The sequence below is a fragment of the Styela clava genome, chromosome 11 (assembly GCF_964204865.1).
Source record: "Styela clava chromosome 11, kaStyClav1.hap1.2, whole genome shotgun sequence".
Taxonomy (NCBI): Eukaryota; Metazoa; Chordata; class Ascidiacea; order Stolidobranchia; family Styelidae; genus Styela; species Styela clava.
The window spans coordinates 3,380,984-3,397,134 of record NC_135260.1 but is presented as its reverse complement, the minus strand read 5'-3'; the positions used below and the strand labels follow the sequence as shown (position 1 = coordinate 3,397,134).

General features: G+C 37.1%; 1 non-coding gene across 1 annotated transcript; it reads right to left on the bottom strand.

The window, feature by feature from the left end:
• Positions 1-15,199: 15,199 nt before the first annotated feature.
• On the bottom strand, positions 15,200-15,369 carry LOC144430242 (U1 spliceosomal RNA). The gene has a single exon (XR_013479397.1). It is a non-coding gene; the product is annotated as a U1 spliceosomal RNA (small nuclear RNA).
• Positions 15,370-16,151: the final 782 nt, after the last annotated feature.

Below are 16,151 nucleotides of genomic sequence, written 5' to 3'. Positions count from 1 at the left end.
TATGGCTGTATTAACATCATAGCCAAAAACATTGCATGTAAGTTATAACGTTAATAGCTGTTTATTGGCTTATTAGGTATGCACGATATTAAGCTTTAAAGGAGCAATACGTCAGGTTTCTAAAGTAATAGGGTATATTATTCCAAACTTTGACTCCGGTATATTTCAAGAATTGTTGGGTTCGATTCGAAGTAAATCTTTAAACTTGGTAAGATTATCTACTGGTGTTGTGGTCGTGTACTGATGACTGAGTCGTGAAGCAACCATGAAAAGCTCTAGGCAACATATCATGAGTGAATTAATACATGATTTTGGCTATCTCAAATGTGTGGATATCATCAAATTTAAGGATATTGGATAGTTTATAGAGTTGGCCCAGGTTCGAGGACTGTACGGAATTTGTCAAAAATTGGATTGCTTTGTTTTGTAAAGATTTAATTTTGCGGCTGTGGCTCTTCTGGAGACACGATCCCCAAACTGTTATCCCATATTGTACATATGATTGGAATAGGGAAAAATATACCGGCCTTAGGGTACATCTAGGTAGATAATTTCTAAGTTTGCGTAATATTCCTACAGCTCTTGAAAGTTTTGCTATAATTAAGTCAATATGTTTGTCCCATCTTAATTTATTGTCTATTGTAATGCCCAAATATTTGTATGACTGGATTAATTCTAGTGAGTTGCTATTTATGGTAACATTGAACAGAGCATTGGTCTCAGTGGTGGTTGGACAAATCAGAATAGATTTTGATTTGTTCATGTTTATGGTCAATTTATTGCTGGCCATCCAGTTTGCGACCTTATTTAGTTCAATATTAACTTTCTGTCCCAGTTGCACTAAAGACTTGGAAGATTTTGAGACTACTGTATCGTCAGCGAACAGTTTTGTGAAAAGGGAAGAGGCATTTGGTAAATCTTTAACAAAAATTAAAAATAGCAATGGGGCTAGATTTGAACCCTGCGGAACTCCACATGTTATGAGTAAATATGATGATTCGGCTGTACCAATTTTGACAAATTGCAAGCGATTCGTTGTTAAGGAGCTTTTTAGGAGCAATTTAGCAACTCTGGGTTCCTCATGAAAAACACATATCGCTGTCCCTCGCAAGTGTCAAACGTCATTTACCTAAAGCAGGGATCTCCAACACATTTTTCAGACATAAACAAAACTTGTGAAGCTTCAGTGAAAGCAAGCTTTGCCATAAGTGAGATTATTGCAAAATAGTCGCGTCATTTCGTTGAATGAAGCTTTATTAAAGAGTGTATGCTGGAGGCCTGTGAAGTAACAGCAGCATTATTTTTGTTTCAACAATTGAAGTCAAAAAATCAGCCTTTCGCTCACGACTAACAGACGAGCGTTTGCGTGCTGTCTTAATACTAGCAAACCAACGCAAAATAAGGATAAAAATCGAGTTCATCGCTACAAAACGGTGCCAAATATCCAGCACGAGTAAATGAATATGTTTCATGTCTCGTTTTGTGGAAGTATAATTTCAACAAATATATTCAGATTCCTTTTGTTATTTTTTTTTTTGTATCAATTCTGTACCTAATTTGTTGGTTTGTGGCCCGTGTTGCCGCTAAATTTTATAAAGTGGGCCGTGACGTATTTTGAGTTGAAAACCCTTGATTCAAAACAAAAACGCAGGTATTATTTGAACAGGTATTGTGATATCTGTTCACACCATGCAGAACGTTTAAAGTCTGCGTTTTGCATTAATCATTCCAGAAGATGATGAATAGTCCGAATTTTCCCGGGACAATTTTTCTTGATTTAACGAGCTGTTGCAACAGTTGCTCCAAAAATTATAGAATATAAACGGTCTCATGGCTAGCCCATACTTAATGAATTTCATCAAAGTATAAAAGTTGTACATTATAACGTACAAAATTTGAAGACCAATCGCCGCGTCTGATGTTGCAGCACCTATCAACCTCTTGGCAGAATATTTCGATTTTTTTTGCGTCGGAAAATGTAAAATATTTACTAGGTGATCTAGCGACGCCATCACGTCCTCCACGTTCTCGTTGATAAAACTTGATTGCAATTGTAATGAGATCCAACAATGAATTAGCCTTGATGTTTGCTGCGGAACCCTATAAAGACACGGGGTTCAATTTTTTTGGTTTGGCCATTTAGTTACGTCCCATAATCAGATACCAAATGTATATATCATGGCCCTTGTTTTTTAGGAATTATTATCTATATTCAATCAATCTTTACCACAATCGTTACTAGACTGTTTTTCGGTCTTACATGGTAATAATTTGAAAATTGATAGTTTTACCCAATAATTATGCCACCCGTCCAAAAAGCAATCGTATTTTTGCGCGGAGTATAAACTATATATCGCGCCAATATTAATGCCTTTGATAATATATGTTCGTCAGTTACTTTTCTGACAGATAAAGTTGACTGCTTGAAATATAATTTCCCATCTTGCCACAATGTCACTTTTAAAATTTTTAAATGTTTTCTTAATATAAGGTTAAATATTCACGCAAAAGAGGTGACAAGTAAAATTATTGAAAAACAGTATGCTAGTAAAACTGCAGCAAGAGCGCAAGTCAAATAGATAATATATTATTTTATACACTCCAGATTATTAGATGTTTTTGTAACTTTGATATATACCGTTATCCTTCATTCCATGCATGTAGTATATTTTTTTATTATATTTTGGCAATGTACACCGTGTTGAAAATTTTATCATGTACAAATAGTTGCAAGATTCTGTAGTAATTTGCATTGTAGTTAGATAAGATAGATATTTCTGTCAGTTTGTTAAAATAAGTTTTGTGTAATTAGCGATACTTACATCAGGAATTTTTATATTAAAATGTGTGTCTCTTTTTTCAATATTTTGGTCTTATTGGGTGTTGATTTATCGAGTTTAGTTGCATGACTTTAACCTTAACTTCGTATACGCTGACCATACCGCTGAGCCGAGTTATCTGAGAAACATCTGCGGAAAATTGATTTTCAGAAGAATATTCTTCGTTTTGCTGCTGCGAAAGTTTGGTCCGAATTATTGAGCGTCGTTTTTTTTTTTATTCAAATGTTTAACGAACGCAGGTTTAAATCACTTAGTTAGGATTACACAGCGATAAAACTCTGGACCCAAATTGGCGGGTGTGAAGTCACACAAGTGCTTATAACGTTACCAATGCATGTTCTCACTTTTGTTATAGTCACTTTGGTTTGGATTATACTGATAGAGCAATATATAAACGAGAATATCGGTCAGAGACCGAAGACTTATCGATCGAAAGTTAGGAGATCCCCAAAACAGCGCTCTTACTCCATAGTGACACCTTGTGTCCCATCACTAATTAATTAATACCTCGCTAATTATACGACATAATTCGCCCAATATCAATAGGCTTCTGGTCCGAGATAAGATGAATGCACATGCAAAATCTGGAGCAGATTCAATCTCGCTTTCGTGAGATATCGCGTGCATCTAACAGACATACATACAGACAAATACCTATCAACATACTTACCGATTAAAATCGATAGGTAATAAATTACAGACACGAAAAAGAAGTATTTAGTGGGAAATTCACTTAACAGGCACTTTGAGCAATAACACATAAGCAATAATAATGTACATATTATATGAGGTCACCAAAGAAATATTTTGACAATGCCAACAGCATTATCTAAAATTTGCAAAGATATACTCAGATAAAGCAACGTCAGATTTTGCAAAATTAGGATCGGAATCAAGCCTATTAACTGGACTATAATTGAGAAAGTAAAAATTAATGCTTGTTTAAATAAAATATAGTTCTTGGAACGAATGGTAACAGGGATCATATTTCAGAGTTTCATACCCATGAACTTGATGAAGTTTTGAGTACGATTAAATAATTAATCAGCCATAACGGAAATTGAGCTCAATCGGTTTCGCACATGCTTTGACTTGTCATCACTCAGATTCGTTTGTCCTAGACACGACCAATGATATACAGGTTGTTCTCGAAGTCCTGTTACAATTTTGTTATGAAGTCAGTTCCTAATATACCTTTATTTTAATCAGTGTTTATTTATTAACATATAGAATTCTTATTATCTGTTCAGGTGTGGACAAAATGGCGGGGATTCTGGAGGAAAGAATATTAGAGAAACTAAGAAATCAAACAGGTGAGAGCAAAAACATTTTTTCAGTATTTCTGAATGTTTTACTTCGACGGTTTTTTTCTTTTTTTTCTGGGAGGTGGATGGAACCTCTTAAGTATTTCCCCCCAATTTCCGAGATATTTCGCATTCTAGCTATTAGTTGGAATCGCTTGCGTTTATTTTTATAATTTGTCACAATTCTCTCGTGGTCCCGCACTTAAGTTTCCTACTTTTCTAGCGACCACCGTGTATAAACGCTTCGTTACCGCCAATATAATTACAAGAACAACATAATTTGATTATTCCTTATTAATAAAAACATAGTCTCCCTAGTAATCATAGCTTTTATTAAAAGCATGGCGGTACTTGAAAGTCAATTCAGGAGAAAAAGTATCCCTTATACGTTGTTTGTTTGTGAACTAAAATTTATGTAATAAAAAAAATAATAATTAAAAGGTGTAGCTCTATGTTACAAATACATTTTCACAACCCTCATATATAACAAATGTATCTTTTTACTCACTTTATTCATTTTTTAATTCATTAACAATATTTGATCATTTTTTAAATAATAATTCATTCTTGTAAATTTCAAATATTGAAAAAATAAATATTAAAAGATGTTATATTTAATAGAATCAGATTCGGAACATTCCGATTCGAAAATAAAGTAATGCTCAAATGTACATCCCTCGGCCCCACGAAGCTCCCGGAACTTACAGGGGTGGTAGCATAGAAGTAATAGATCAACTGTAATCAATCATTCTCATAATACTTGTTTTACAGTTTATTTATGGCTACTGTTGCTTGTCTATGCGAACTACAGGGTTGTCGCTATAAAAGCAGAAAATTTATCAAACATTTAATCCTTACAAAGAATAACTTTAATGAAATTATTAAAGGCATATGCTATATTACTTTCATGAATGCTAAAAATGTCGTCTGTGCACAGCAGTATCTTAGTTCAAGAAATTAGTAAGAATAGATTTTATCCCTGATCTCATTCGAGCTTCCAAATTTCTGTTTTCCTAGCGACCACCCTGTATATTTCAAATGTAGCATCCAATGTTATCCAGCACATCTAGAATGAAACACACTAATTTAAAAGGTTCCACCAAATTATCATTTCATATTTACATAAACATATAAAAGATTCTCCGTAACATTTCGAGTGCAATCTTCTGATTGGAATCATTTCTTTCAAAAACTATTTCTCATTTCGACTTTGTACATCCTTAGTTGCATCAGATGGAATATATATGAGTGGCACTAAGGCAGGGTCGTCCAACCCATGTGGTCGTCACATGTGACCCGCCGAAGGTTTCCGAGTGGCCTGTTCGATATTATTCGAATCCCATTGTTTTTCATAAATCTGACCCATTATTGAAACCTCTAATAAAAAGTTATTCCTCGTCGTTTAAACGCGCGAGAAGCACCACCCAGCTATCGGGAGCTTTTATTTTTATGTCTCTTTGTGGACGTAATTGATGGAGAGAGATGTTTGAATTTATTTTTATCGTCTGCCGTGTATTTCAATCTGATTTCCTGTCTTTTTTTCTGCGAAGCTAGAAGATGCAGTTTTCATGACCTCAATGTTTGACAGCACTTACTTGCGCGAGCAAGTTTTTTCACAGATGAACCATGTCAAATCCCCCATGAGATCACTAATTTCGTTAATGCATTCTGGATAAAAGCGGCGTCATACTTGACATTGAAATATATATGCGTAGTAAAAACTTTTGACTTTACTGTATCTTCGTATTTTCATTGTGCTTATAATTTTGGTTTGCGGTATTTGTTTGTTTTTCATTAATCTGCAGTCGGCGTAGTGAAAACTACAACATAACCACCATGTCAAGTGACCCGCGCGATCATTCGTGAACTAAATGTGGCCCTTCGGCCAAAAAGGTTGGACCACTCTGCACTATAGAATTCGTTTCATTTACTTAACATCTACTGAATAGCGTTTCATCACTTAAAGACATTCTCATAGAATTCGGTTCCTAACTGAAAGAGTGAAAAACCAGTGTAAATTACATTCTAACATGGGTATTCATCTTGATATTTTACATGATGCTTGTAGACCTTATTCATACGAAAACATTTAAGCTCAATTTTGATATAATTGCTTTTTTATACCTACTTTGTTGCTCCGAACTTTAACCTCTCGAACAACTTGACTATTGCAGACGTTTTGATGTACCTATATAGACGTTACTTAGAGTCATTCGCCATTTACATATTTTAAGTAACCAATGCCATACACTAATATGAAAACCTTCTCTTATTATTTTAGTCATTAATCAAAAATGTCAAATTCGTTAATATCATAATTGATCAAGCAAGCAATTTGTCTGCATTTATATCTAGGTAAATTTAATTAATGCTTATATCATCTCAAACGCTTGCCAACTGAATTATTCTTCCATTGAAAGTTATTGATGGTTTCGGACAAACCTACAATATCACATCCTAGATGTCTTATCACATCTAAAGCCCTTGTCTTTCACGTTATAAATATCGAGTGGTACTGGTAACTGATCTCGATGTCCACATGATCCTATTGATACCAGTTGCTACACAGTCTATACCGAGAATTATTATGTCGTATTATTGTTTTCTGTTTGGCGAAACAAATAAACTCTCAACTTAAAATATGAAAAATCTGCAACTATTTCGAGATGTTCAAGACTTGAAGAGCAAAACGTAATAATGTATCAAACATACCTTCACATTAAAAATTTTATTCAAATCAATATTCGAGAAATAATCGATTTGAAAGAAACTTTAAGAAATATTTACAATGTTTAGTTAAATTTAATTAGCTGATTTTGATTTAATTTAAATTTGGCATACGACTCGATCACTCTGCATAGAGAGATTTTGTTAATTTTAGTCTTTCTCTCTATGCCGAGTGATCCCAGTCGTACGTCAAATTTAAATTAAATCACAATCACTTTGCACGATGACATCTTTTTGTTTCATGCTATTTCTATGCATAAAATATCAGAAATAGGAAAAAAATTGTTTGACACTATTTGAGGACATGGGAATTTTCTTAAAACAAATTCAACTAACTGTAAACTATTCTGTTATTCGTTTTTCATACCTTGTTTTAGAGCTCCCGACGAACACAAACGTATTTCAGGCAACATTGTACTACAAGATAATAAATATGCAGATGTATTTTATAACGTTGGCATCCGAACTGTGCCTCCGTTATTGACTTTCATTGAATGTTACATCTAGGGCGCGAAGTTCCGAGTGAAGATTGTTCTTTTGAGCTTTGACTGTTTTTACAATACGGCGTGCTCTTTTCCGAAATTTTGGTCCGTGATCGATTCCTCATTCATGCAATAAAACACCAGATGCATGCACAATTTCATGAATCACAACTTCCGATATCTTTTCAAGATTTATCATCGCCGATTTCATAAATAATTTCTATTCAATTCTATATTCCCTGACGTCAATACCGGTATACCCCTCGCATCTTTATTTAGGTTGATAGTAATTATCAGAGGCTCAATTGCTACAATAAACATATAAATACTCGGCGAATTTCAAATTTTAGTAGTTTTTGATTTAATCCAGCTCGCTGATTGCGTACCGGCACCCTACTGCCAGATTTACGGTAATTTGACACGCTCAGTCATATTTTGTCGTCGACCTCGGTGCCTCGACCGTATTTCGTCACCCCTAATCTGACACCACTACCAACCGTATTCAGTCACCCCTGCCCTGACCCCACGCAACGACCTATTTCGCCACCCCTAACTTGACTCGACGACCCTATTTTGTCACGACCATTTTGACACACAAGACACGTCATATCGGTGTATCGCTTCGTAAGCATACTACTGTATGCAGTAGTATCCATCTACTTCTGGGAGCTTAGGTATACGCCGTGCACCAGCAGAGCAAAGACTTCCGCCCCGGACTTCTGTATATGCTATGTGTAACGCAGCATAATTTCCACCCAAGGGTTCTGTCCATGTCATGCAGGACAAAGCACTACTTCCGCCACCACGGCTTTCGTACATACCACGTATTACGCAGCACGACTTCCACCGTGGAGCTCCCGGTTCATCACTTACGCTGGTCTTGGATGGTATCATCAAGAATAAAAGAGCGGACAATATTACACAGTTTTGTTGTCGGTTACGGGCTGCCATTTGTGGTGGCGGGAGTGATGTCTTGATTTTCTAATTTTTCGAGTATTCGTTTAACGTTTCCTTCCAGTTTTTTTTAGTCCAAAAAATTGAATGTCTTTGAATTCATTTTCAATTGTGGTCAGAAATGCTGTGAAGTGGGCAATTGTGCTGCGTATTATTTTATCGTCAGCGGGGGGCAAATATTTGTTTAATACGTCAAGTTTCTTTTTCGCGCCAATTAGTTGTTTTCTCAATATAACAATGCATTTTGTTACAGTTGCTCGGTTGGGGCCATTATAACTGTTATGAAAGATTTCATTCTGCGTTTTATTGAATGGGGTGTTCAAAACGCTGTTTAGAAACTTTACAATTTCAGATATACACCTCTGCATTATGGTACAGGCCAGGAATATGTGCTTTGTGTTATCGTGAGGATTCTCACAGAACTTAAACACAAGCATCTTCTGAGAACCCGTTGGACCGCATCTTAGGGTCATCCCTCTCATTCGTAATTCGGGCGATACGATATTTTTTTATTTATTTTTTTTTTGCATGCCGGGTATGTGTATTTTGATTTGAGCCACCAGCATTCTTTTCTCAACATAACTGGCTGGACAGTCAATCCCGTATCGGCCATCGCAATAATTATGGATGCAACTTTCGATGAAATTTGAGCTGGTAACTCTATTGTCGACATTCAAACAGAATGCAGTCATGTTTGTTGAGGATAACTGTCCAACAGGAATATCGGAAATAATCGGGACTAGAGGAGCGCGAGCGGGCAAAATTGGGTGTTCAGTGGTTATCACCGGTAATCCTCTCCGTCAGGATTAAAAAACCGGACAATATTACACAATTTTGTTGTCGGTTACGGGTTACCATTTGTGGTGGCTGGAGAGTCTTGATTTTCTAATTTTTTGAGTATCCGTTCAACATTTCCTTCCAGTTTTTCTCGAGTCCAAAAAATTGAATGTCTTTGAATTTATTTTCAATTGTGGTCAGAAATGCTATGAAGTGGGCAATTGTGCTGGGTATTATTTTATCGTCAGTTGGAGTCAAATATTTGTTTATTACCTCAAGTTTCTTTTCCGAGCCAATTAGTTGCTTTTCAATATAACGAAGTATTTTGTGACATATGTTCGGTTTGGGCCATTATAACTGTTATAAAAGATTTCCTCCTGCGTTTCACTGAATGGGGTGTTTAAAAAGTTGTTTAGAAACTTTACAATTTCGGATAGATACCTCTTTATTGTGGTACAGTCCAGGAATATGTGCTTTGTGTTATCGGGGGGAATCTCACAGAACTCACACTCAAGCATCTTCTGAGAACCCGTTGGACCCCATCTTAGGGTCATCCCTCTCATTCGTATTCCGGACGATACAATATTTTTTTTTGCATGCCGGGTATGTGTATTTTGATTTGAGCCACCAGCATTCTTTTCTCAGCATAACTGGCTGGACAGTCAATCCCGTATCGGCCATCGCAATAATTATGGATGCAACTTGGTAACTTTAATGTTGTCAACATTAAAACAGAATGCAGTCATGTTTGTTGAGGATAACTGCTCAACCGAAATATCGGAAATAATCGGGACTGGAGGAGCGCGAGCTGGCAAAATTGGGTGTTTAGTGGTTATCACCGGTAATCCTCTCCGTCAGGATTAAAAAACCGGACAATATTACACAATTTTGTTGTCGGTTACGGGTTACCATTTGTGGTGACTGGAGAGTTATGATTTTCTAATTTTTTGAGTATCCGTTTAACATTTCCTTCCAGTTTTTCTCGAGTCCAAAAATTGAATGTTTTTGAATTTATTTTCAATTGTGGTCAGAAATGCTATGAAGTGGGCAATTGTGCTGGGTATTATTTTATCGTCAGTGGGGGTCAAATATTTGTTTAATACCTCAAGTTTCTTTTCCGAGCCAATTAGTTGCTTTTCAATATAACGAAGCATTTTGTGACATATGTTCGGTTTGGGCCATTATACCTGTTATAAAAGATTTCCTCCTGCGTTTCACTGAATGGGGTGTTTAAAAAGTTGTTTAAAAACTTTACAATTTCGGATAGATACCTCTTTATTATGGTACAGTCCAGGAATATGTGCTTTGTGTTATCGGGGGGAATCTCACAGAACTCACACACAAGCATCTTCTGAGAACCGTTGGACCCCATCTTAGGGTCATCCCTCTCATTCGTATTTCGGACGATACAATATTTTATTTATTTTTTGCATGCCGGGTATGTGTATTTTGATTTGAGCCACCAGCATTCTTTTCTCAACATAAGTGGCTGGACAGTCAATCCCGTATCGGTCATCGCAATAATTATGGATGCAACTTGGTAACTTTAATGTTGTCAACATTAAAACAGAATGCAGTCATGTTTGTTGAGGATAACTGTCCAACAGGAATATCGGAAATAATCGGGACTGGAGGAGCGCGAGCGGGCAAAATTGGGTGATTAGTGGTTATCATCGGTAATCCTCTCCATTCATTCTCGCAGGTCGTATCCACTACGACAATATGCTGTCCTATTTGCAGCATGTTCTCCAAACGGAGAACAATGGAGTACATGTTGGGAGACTAGTCTTTCTGCTTTTGCTACGTAGTTTATATTGAAGGGGTGTATATCTTCCCAGTTTATGGATAGTTGTTGTGGTGGCTGTTCTTGTAGCTGCTGTTTGGATGTATAATCTTTGAGTGATAGATATAGGTCCTTGTGTCTTGCTGTTTCTCATTGGTCGTTATCGAGGTTTATTTTCTGAAATATGTAGATTAAATACGCCCAGCATGTAGGAATTAGGGTACTGTGGGGAATTGAATTTGAGTATTGATCCTCATTTATAATATTAATTTTCGTTCCTAGTGGGTAGAGCCCTTCGGTGTGCCAGAATTGATTTGATTTAGTTCTTTGCCGATCACGAGGGTCTTTAGTTTCTCCACTTGACAAGCCTCAATTTTTGATTTAACCTCCACCATGAATATACCTCCATCCTCTAATGATAATTGTACCCATTCGATTTCCTTGATTGTTCTCTGCGAATTTGTGGTGACTCTTCCATGGAATGTTATGATCGACTTTATCAATGAATTTATTGCAAGTATTTTTCCATGCCACGTGAGTCGTCTAGGTTTTATAGAATTAGCGTTTGGGTTAGCTTGGTTTTCATTTCATCCCATATCTTTTCTACCTTCTTTTGTCCGAATTGTATTCCAAGTATTTTTACTGTTTCTTTTATATATTTATTGTATGGAGATTTGGATATTAAATTATGGGATGGTTTCGTGATGCAGAGTTTTTCAATTTTTTCTTGGTTAATTTGTTGTCCAGATGCCAATTGAAAATTATTAAGTTCGTGAAAGATTTGTGCTATTGAGTTTGGGTCCCTTACTGCAAACGTGACGTCATCCGCGAATTGGTCCATTTTGTATTCTTTTCGTCCTAATTTATTCCGCATATGTTTGAATTCTTGATAGTGTTGCGACCACGACGGCGTATAGAAGCATACTCATGGACATCCTTGTTTATTGCCGCGTCCGACGGGTATGTGTTTGGATAATCTACGATTTACGTCTATGATGGTTTCTGTTCCGGTACATATTTTTAATGACGTTCAGGATCTGGGTCTCGTTTAGTTTCGTACCCAACGTATAACAACTACGCATAATAACAACGCATAACAACTACGCCATTCAAAAATTACGTCACTACGACATCACAATCACGTCATAGAGCTTGCCAAATATACGTACAATCGCCCGAAATGGCATTGGCGCCGACGATAAACAGCTAACTGACATTATTGATCTCTCTCCTATCGGAATCGTTGCGACGAGAAAGCGAGAGAAATAACTGTTCGATTTCGGGTGCTCGTTTGCGCATCTTGGATGGCAGTTCGTATAGTTTGAAGTGCTCTATTACGTCACTGTGACGTCGCGTTGACGTAATTTTTGAATGGTGTAGTCAGGTGGGGGTTAGGATTGATACGTGCAAAAATTGTCATGCTACGCCCACTAGAAGTATGTACGAAGGTACGAAACTACACGAGAACCCAGGATCTTACCCTCGAGCCCGACATACTGTATATTTGAAATAGGAAGCCGTGATTTACTGGGTAAAAAGCTTTAAGATTATCTATTAAGATAATAGTTCATGGTATGTCCTTTAGTTTGCAGTATCTTATGATGGCATCGATGTTGTAATGTATGTCAAACATGTTTCGTTCTGGTAGAGAGCATTTTTGTGTTGGATATATTAGATGGTTTAGTACAGGCCAGGGGCTAGAGTGTAGGCTTGCACGTAATTTACGGATTTACGGAATTACGGAATTATTTCGAGTTACGGAAGCGAAGTTACGAATTACGCAAATTCGTAATTATTTGTGGAGCGCTTTCGCGATTGAAACGAGCTCTCTTCAGAGCAGCCAATTCCTTCGATTGTAAAAAATTAAAGTTTAATAAGTAGAAGAAGTTAGAGTTCCGGTATTCGCAGCCGTTTTTCTCTCTCTTGTTACGCAGATGGAGAAGGCATAACGCGTTGCCATTTACTAACCTATTATCAACTTATCTAGCATGGCAAATGTACATATTAAGCGTAGATATGGGATAGAATTGTGTTGAGACCGATGGACGCCAACACATCTGGTTTCAACTTCTTCGGGTGAAATGACTAAAGAATGTAAGAGATCAACTTACCAAACATGTTCTATTTGTAAATGCCGTGATAATTAATGTCGCGCTTATCAAACAGCAACATGACGACGGAAGAGAAGTTGCGTAATGAACCAACGCAACTTAGTCTTTTCGGCATCGGTAAAGCGATTCAGACGGCAGAGAAACAACAAAAAGACGGGATTTCCCATGTTTATTCTGCGCGAGATCCATTTTCTATTACAAAATCTTGATGTTCTGTTACCGGTTTTATCGTTATATATATGTCCGGACTTGGCCTTGTTTTCACAATGCCTCGCATTATTTCGGCCAAATATGTCTTTACAAAATCTTTAAGTCTTTACCAAATGCGGCAATTTATTTTGATTTATCGTCGACTCAAATACCACCGGCACTCGACCAAACTTGTGTCAATCTTAGCCGATAGGATTGTCGACTTGAGTTAGAAAAGTAAATTAATATTTTCGTGATTGCAAAATAAATGTCACCAAATGCATTGTTTTGCGATATAACTTTGTATTTTCGGAGAAGGCATGTCATATAAGTACAGTATTTAAATTATGCGCAAATAAATAATATTTGATCTAAATTTATCGCAAATAATGTTATAACATTTAGGCCGCGAAATGATTTAATGTTAAATGAAGCATGGTAATCGGAATATCGTCAATAAGTCGGCATCAATAAATATTATAAAATGCTAACTAGGTAGTAAAGTCGGATGATGTAAAAAAACGGTACGGTAAAAAAACGGTAAAAAAAAGTCTTCGTCGCGAGGCAAGCGCAAGTATAATCAAACGAGAGAATACGCTCGTCGTTGATTTATAAATTAGTAACCCGGAATTTTTATTTAATACGAAACTCGTATTAATACGTTAATACGATTTTAAAAAAGTCAACTATCGTTTCATAAATATATTACCACTTACCAGTGTTGGTAATGATAAAATTGATCGCATAAAATTGGGTGATAAAGTTGATAAAGGAAAATCAAAGCTAACACAAAAGATAAAAATCAGAATAAAATTAATTTGAATTCACTCCTTGATATTTGTCTTTAGCATCTGTCGCCGGCGTGTAGTAATGGCGGAAACATGAAAACCAAACTATCCCAACTGTCGATGTCCCATTCGGAATAGAAGTGGATTAAATTGGTTGTTATGATAAGTTTAAAAGTGTGAAAAAATATCGCAATTACGGGGTCATTACGTAATCGATTTGGCCGTAATTACGGAATTGATTTTTGTCAATTACGTGCAAGCCTACTAGAGTGCTAGACGGTTTACCAAGATCTTGGAAATAATTTAGTAATCCGTGTTTAGAGTTGTCTTTCAATATTGTGTACCATCACTTTTACGTATGCTCGGCCCTTTGGTGGTGGATGGAAGTAAGTATTACCCATAGTCGACGTCTTCTTAAGTCTTCCAGCCTGTCTTGTAACTGCTTTGGGCTGAGATGTTGGGAGTGCAAACTGGATTGATGACGCCATCAACATCCTCGCACACAGACCATTCTCATGGTACCTTCAGTTATTGACTTGATGACAAAAATTCGGAATGGCAATTGGTGCGAGGTGATCATCAGTTTGAGTTGTATTCCGTTTTGTTTTGGTAGGCATAATTGCTTCTGGGTAATTGTGTGCTCTGATTGGGTGTAACTATCTCTTTCTCTTAGTTTTGCGTGCTGATTCCGTTGTTTTCTATGGTTCTACGAGGTGAATGTGTAAATTTATCCGTTGGCAGCCTCTTTTATTTTGGAAGAGTCCATGTTTTTATTGTATTCGATATTGCTGGATATTCCTTTGCTAGTCTAGCTTGACATTCCTTTTGTAAGTGTCCGACTTTTTTTCAATATCTGCGAACCGGTGTGTTGTTGCAATGTAGGTAAGTATGCCCAGATTGTAGACATCTTCCACATTTTGTCACATATAATTCTCTCAGGAGGTAGGTTTTGCAATTAATTCCTTCGATTACAACATGATCGGGCAGGCGTTCTTTCTCGAAGTCTTCAATTATGAAGGCGATATACCCATTGTAAACATATGTCCCTCGATGCCAGTTTTTTATGGCACACATTTCCGCAGCCAAGCTGGTTGATGGTTTGAACCGCTTTTGCGTATGATATTTCATGCGGTATATCCTTTACCGTGACCCTGACAGGTGCTATTTCGACACCCCCAATATGACTTCTATGCTACCAACACCTCTCCCCGGAACCGTGCATTTCATATATCAAAAAGTGTTGGAAGAGGGTAGCGCGAACGCAGTCACCACTAACATAAATTACACGACCGAGTTATCCACATCTGAGATAATCGCTAGGGTCAGCCTAGCCTAGCCCAAGTGCAATGATCAGGCCTCGCCTACACAGAATCGCCTGCGTTATCGCGTTTGGATCAGAACGACAAGTCTGGAATCCAGCCCAAATGCCTTCATGCCTAGACTATGCCGACGGAAGTTTTATGGATCAATTCTCTTTGCAAATGAAATCACCATTTTATATACCACATAATGAGGTAGACTGACTTCCATTCATCACATCCGCTATATGTGGGAGGGTATATTCGAAACTTAATTGGGTTTTATGCCATCAACTGGGCGCCTGATACGAGGGATGAGGGAAATAAATGTCCAAGACGAAACGAGTGTATCATGCAGAAATTTCTCGCGGCTGCTCGAGTTGGGGTCTTCCGTGGCGGCGAAAGTGATGATTCATTGACCTTTTCTACCTTCAAAGAGTCCCTTGATGCTATCGACGTATTTGCGGGTGGATGCGCTGTTCTTCAGAATGTCCAGAAGTCGAGGAAAGTCCAGGTCTTGGGTGGTCGTTAGGAATAGTGTATGAGGTCTTGTCGTTGCTGAATATGTTGCTTCGCTTGTAGGAATCGTTGAGGCAACGTTGGCGTAATCTATCTTCTGCTGTTGATCTCGGACAATATAACACAGTTTTGTTGTCGGTTACGAGCTACCATTTGTAGCAACCATTTTTTCCCGAGTCGAAAAATTGAATGTTTTTAAATTTATTTTCAATTTTTGTCAGAAATGCTGTGAAGTGGGCAATTGTGCTGGGTATTATTTTATCGTCAGTTGGGGTCAAATATTTGTTTATTTCCTCAAGTTTCCTTTTTTCGTGTCAATTAGTTGTTTTTCAATATAACGAAGCATTTTGTGACATATGTTCGGTTAGGGCCATTTTAA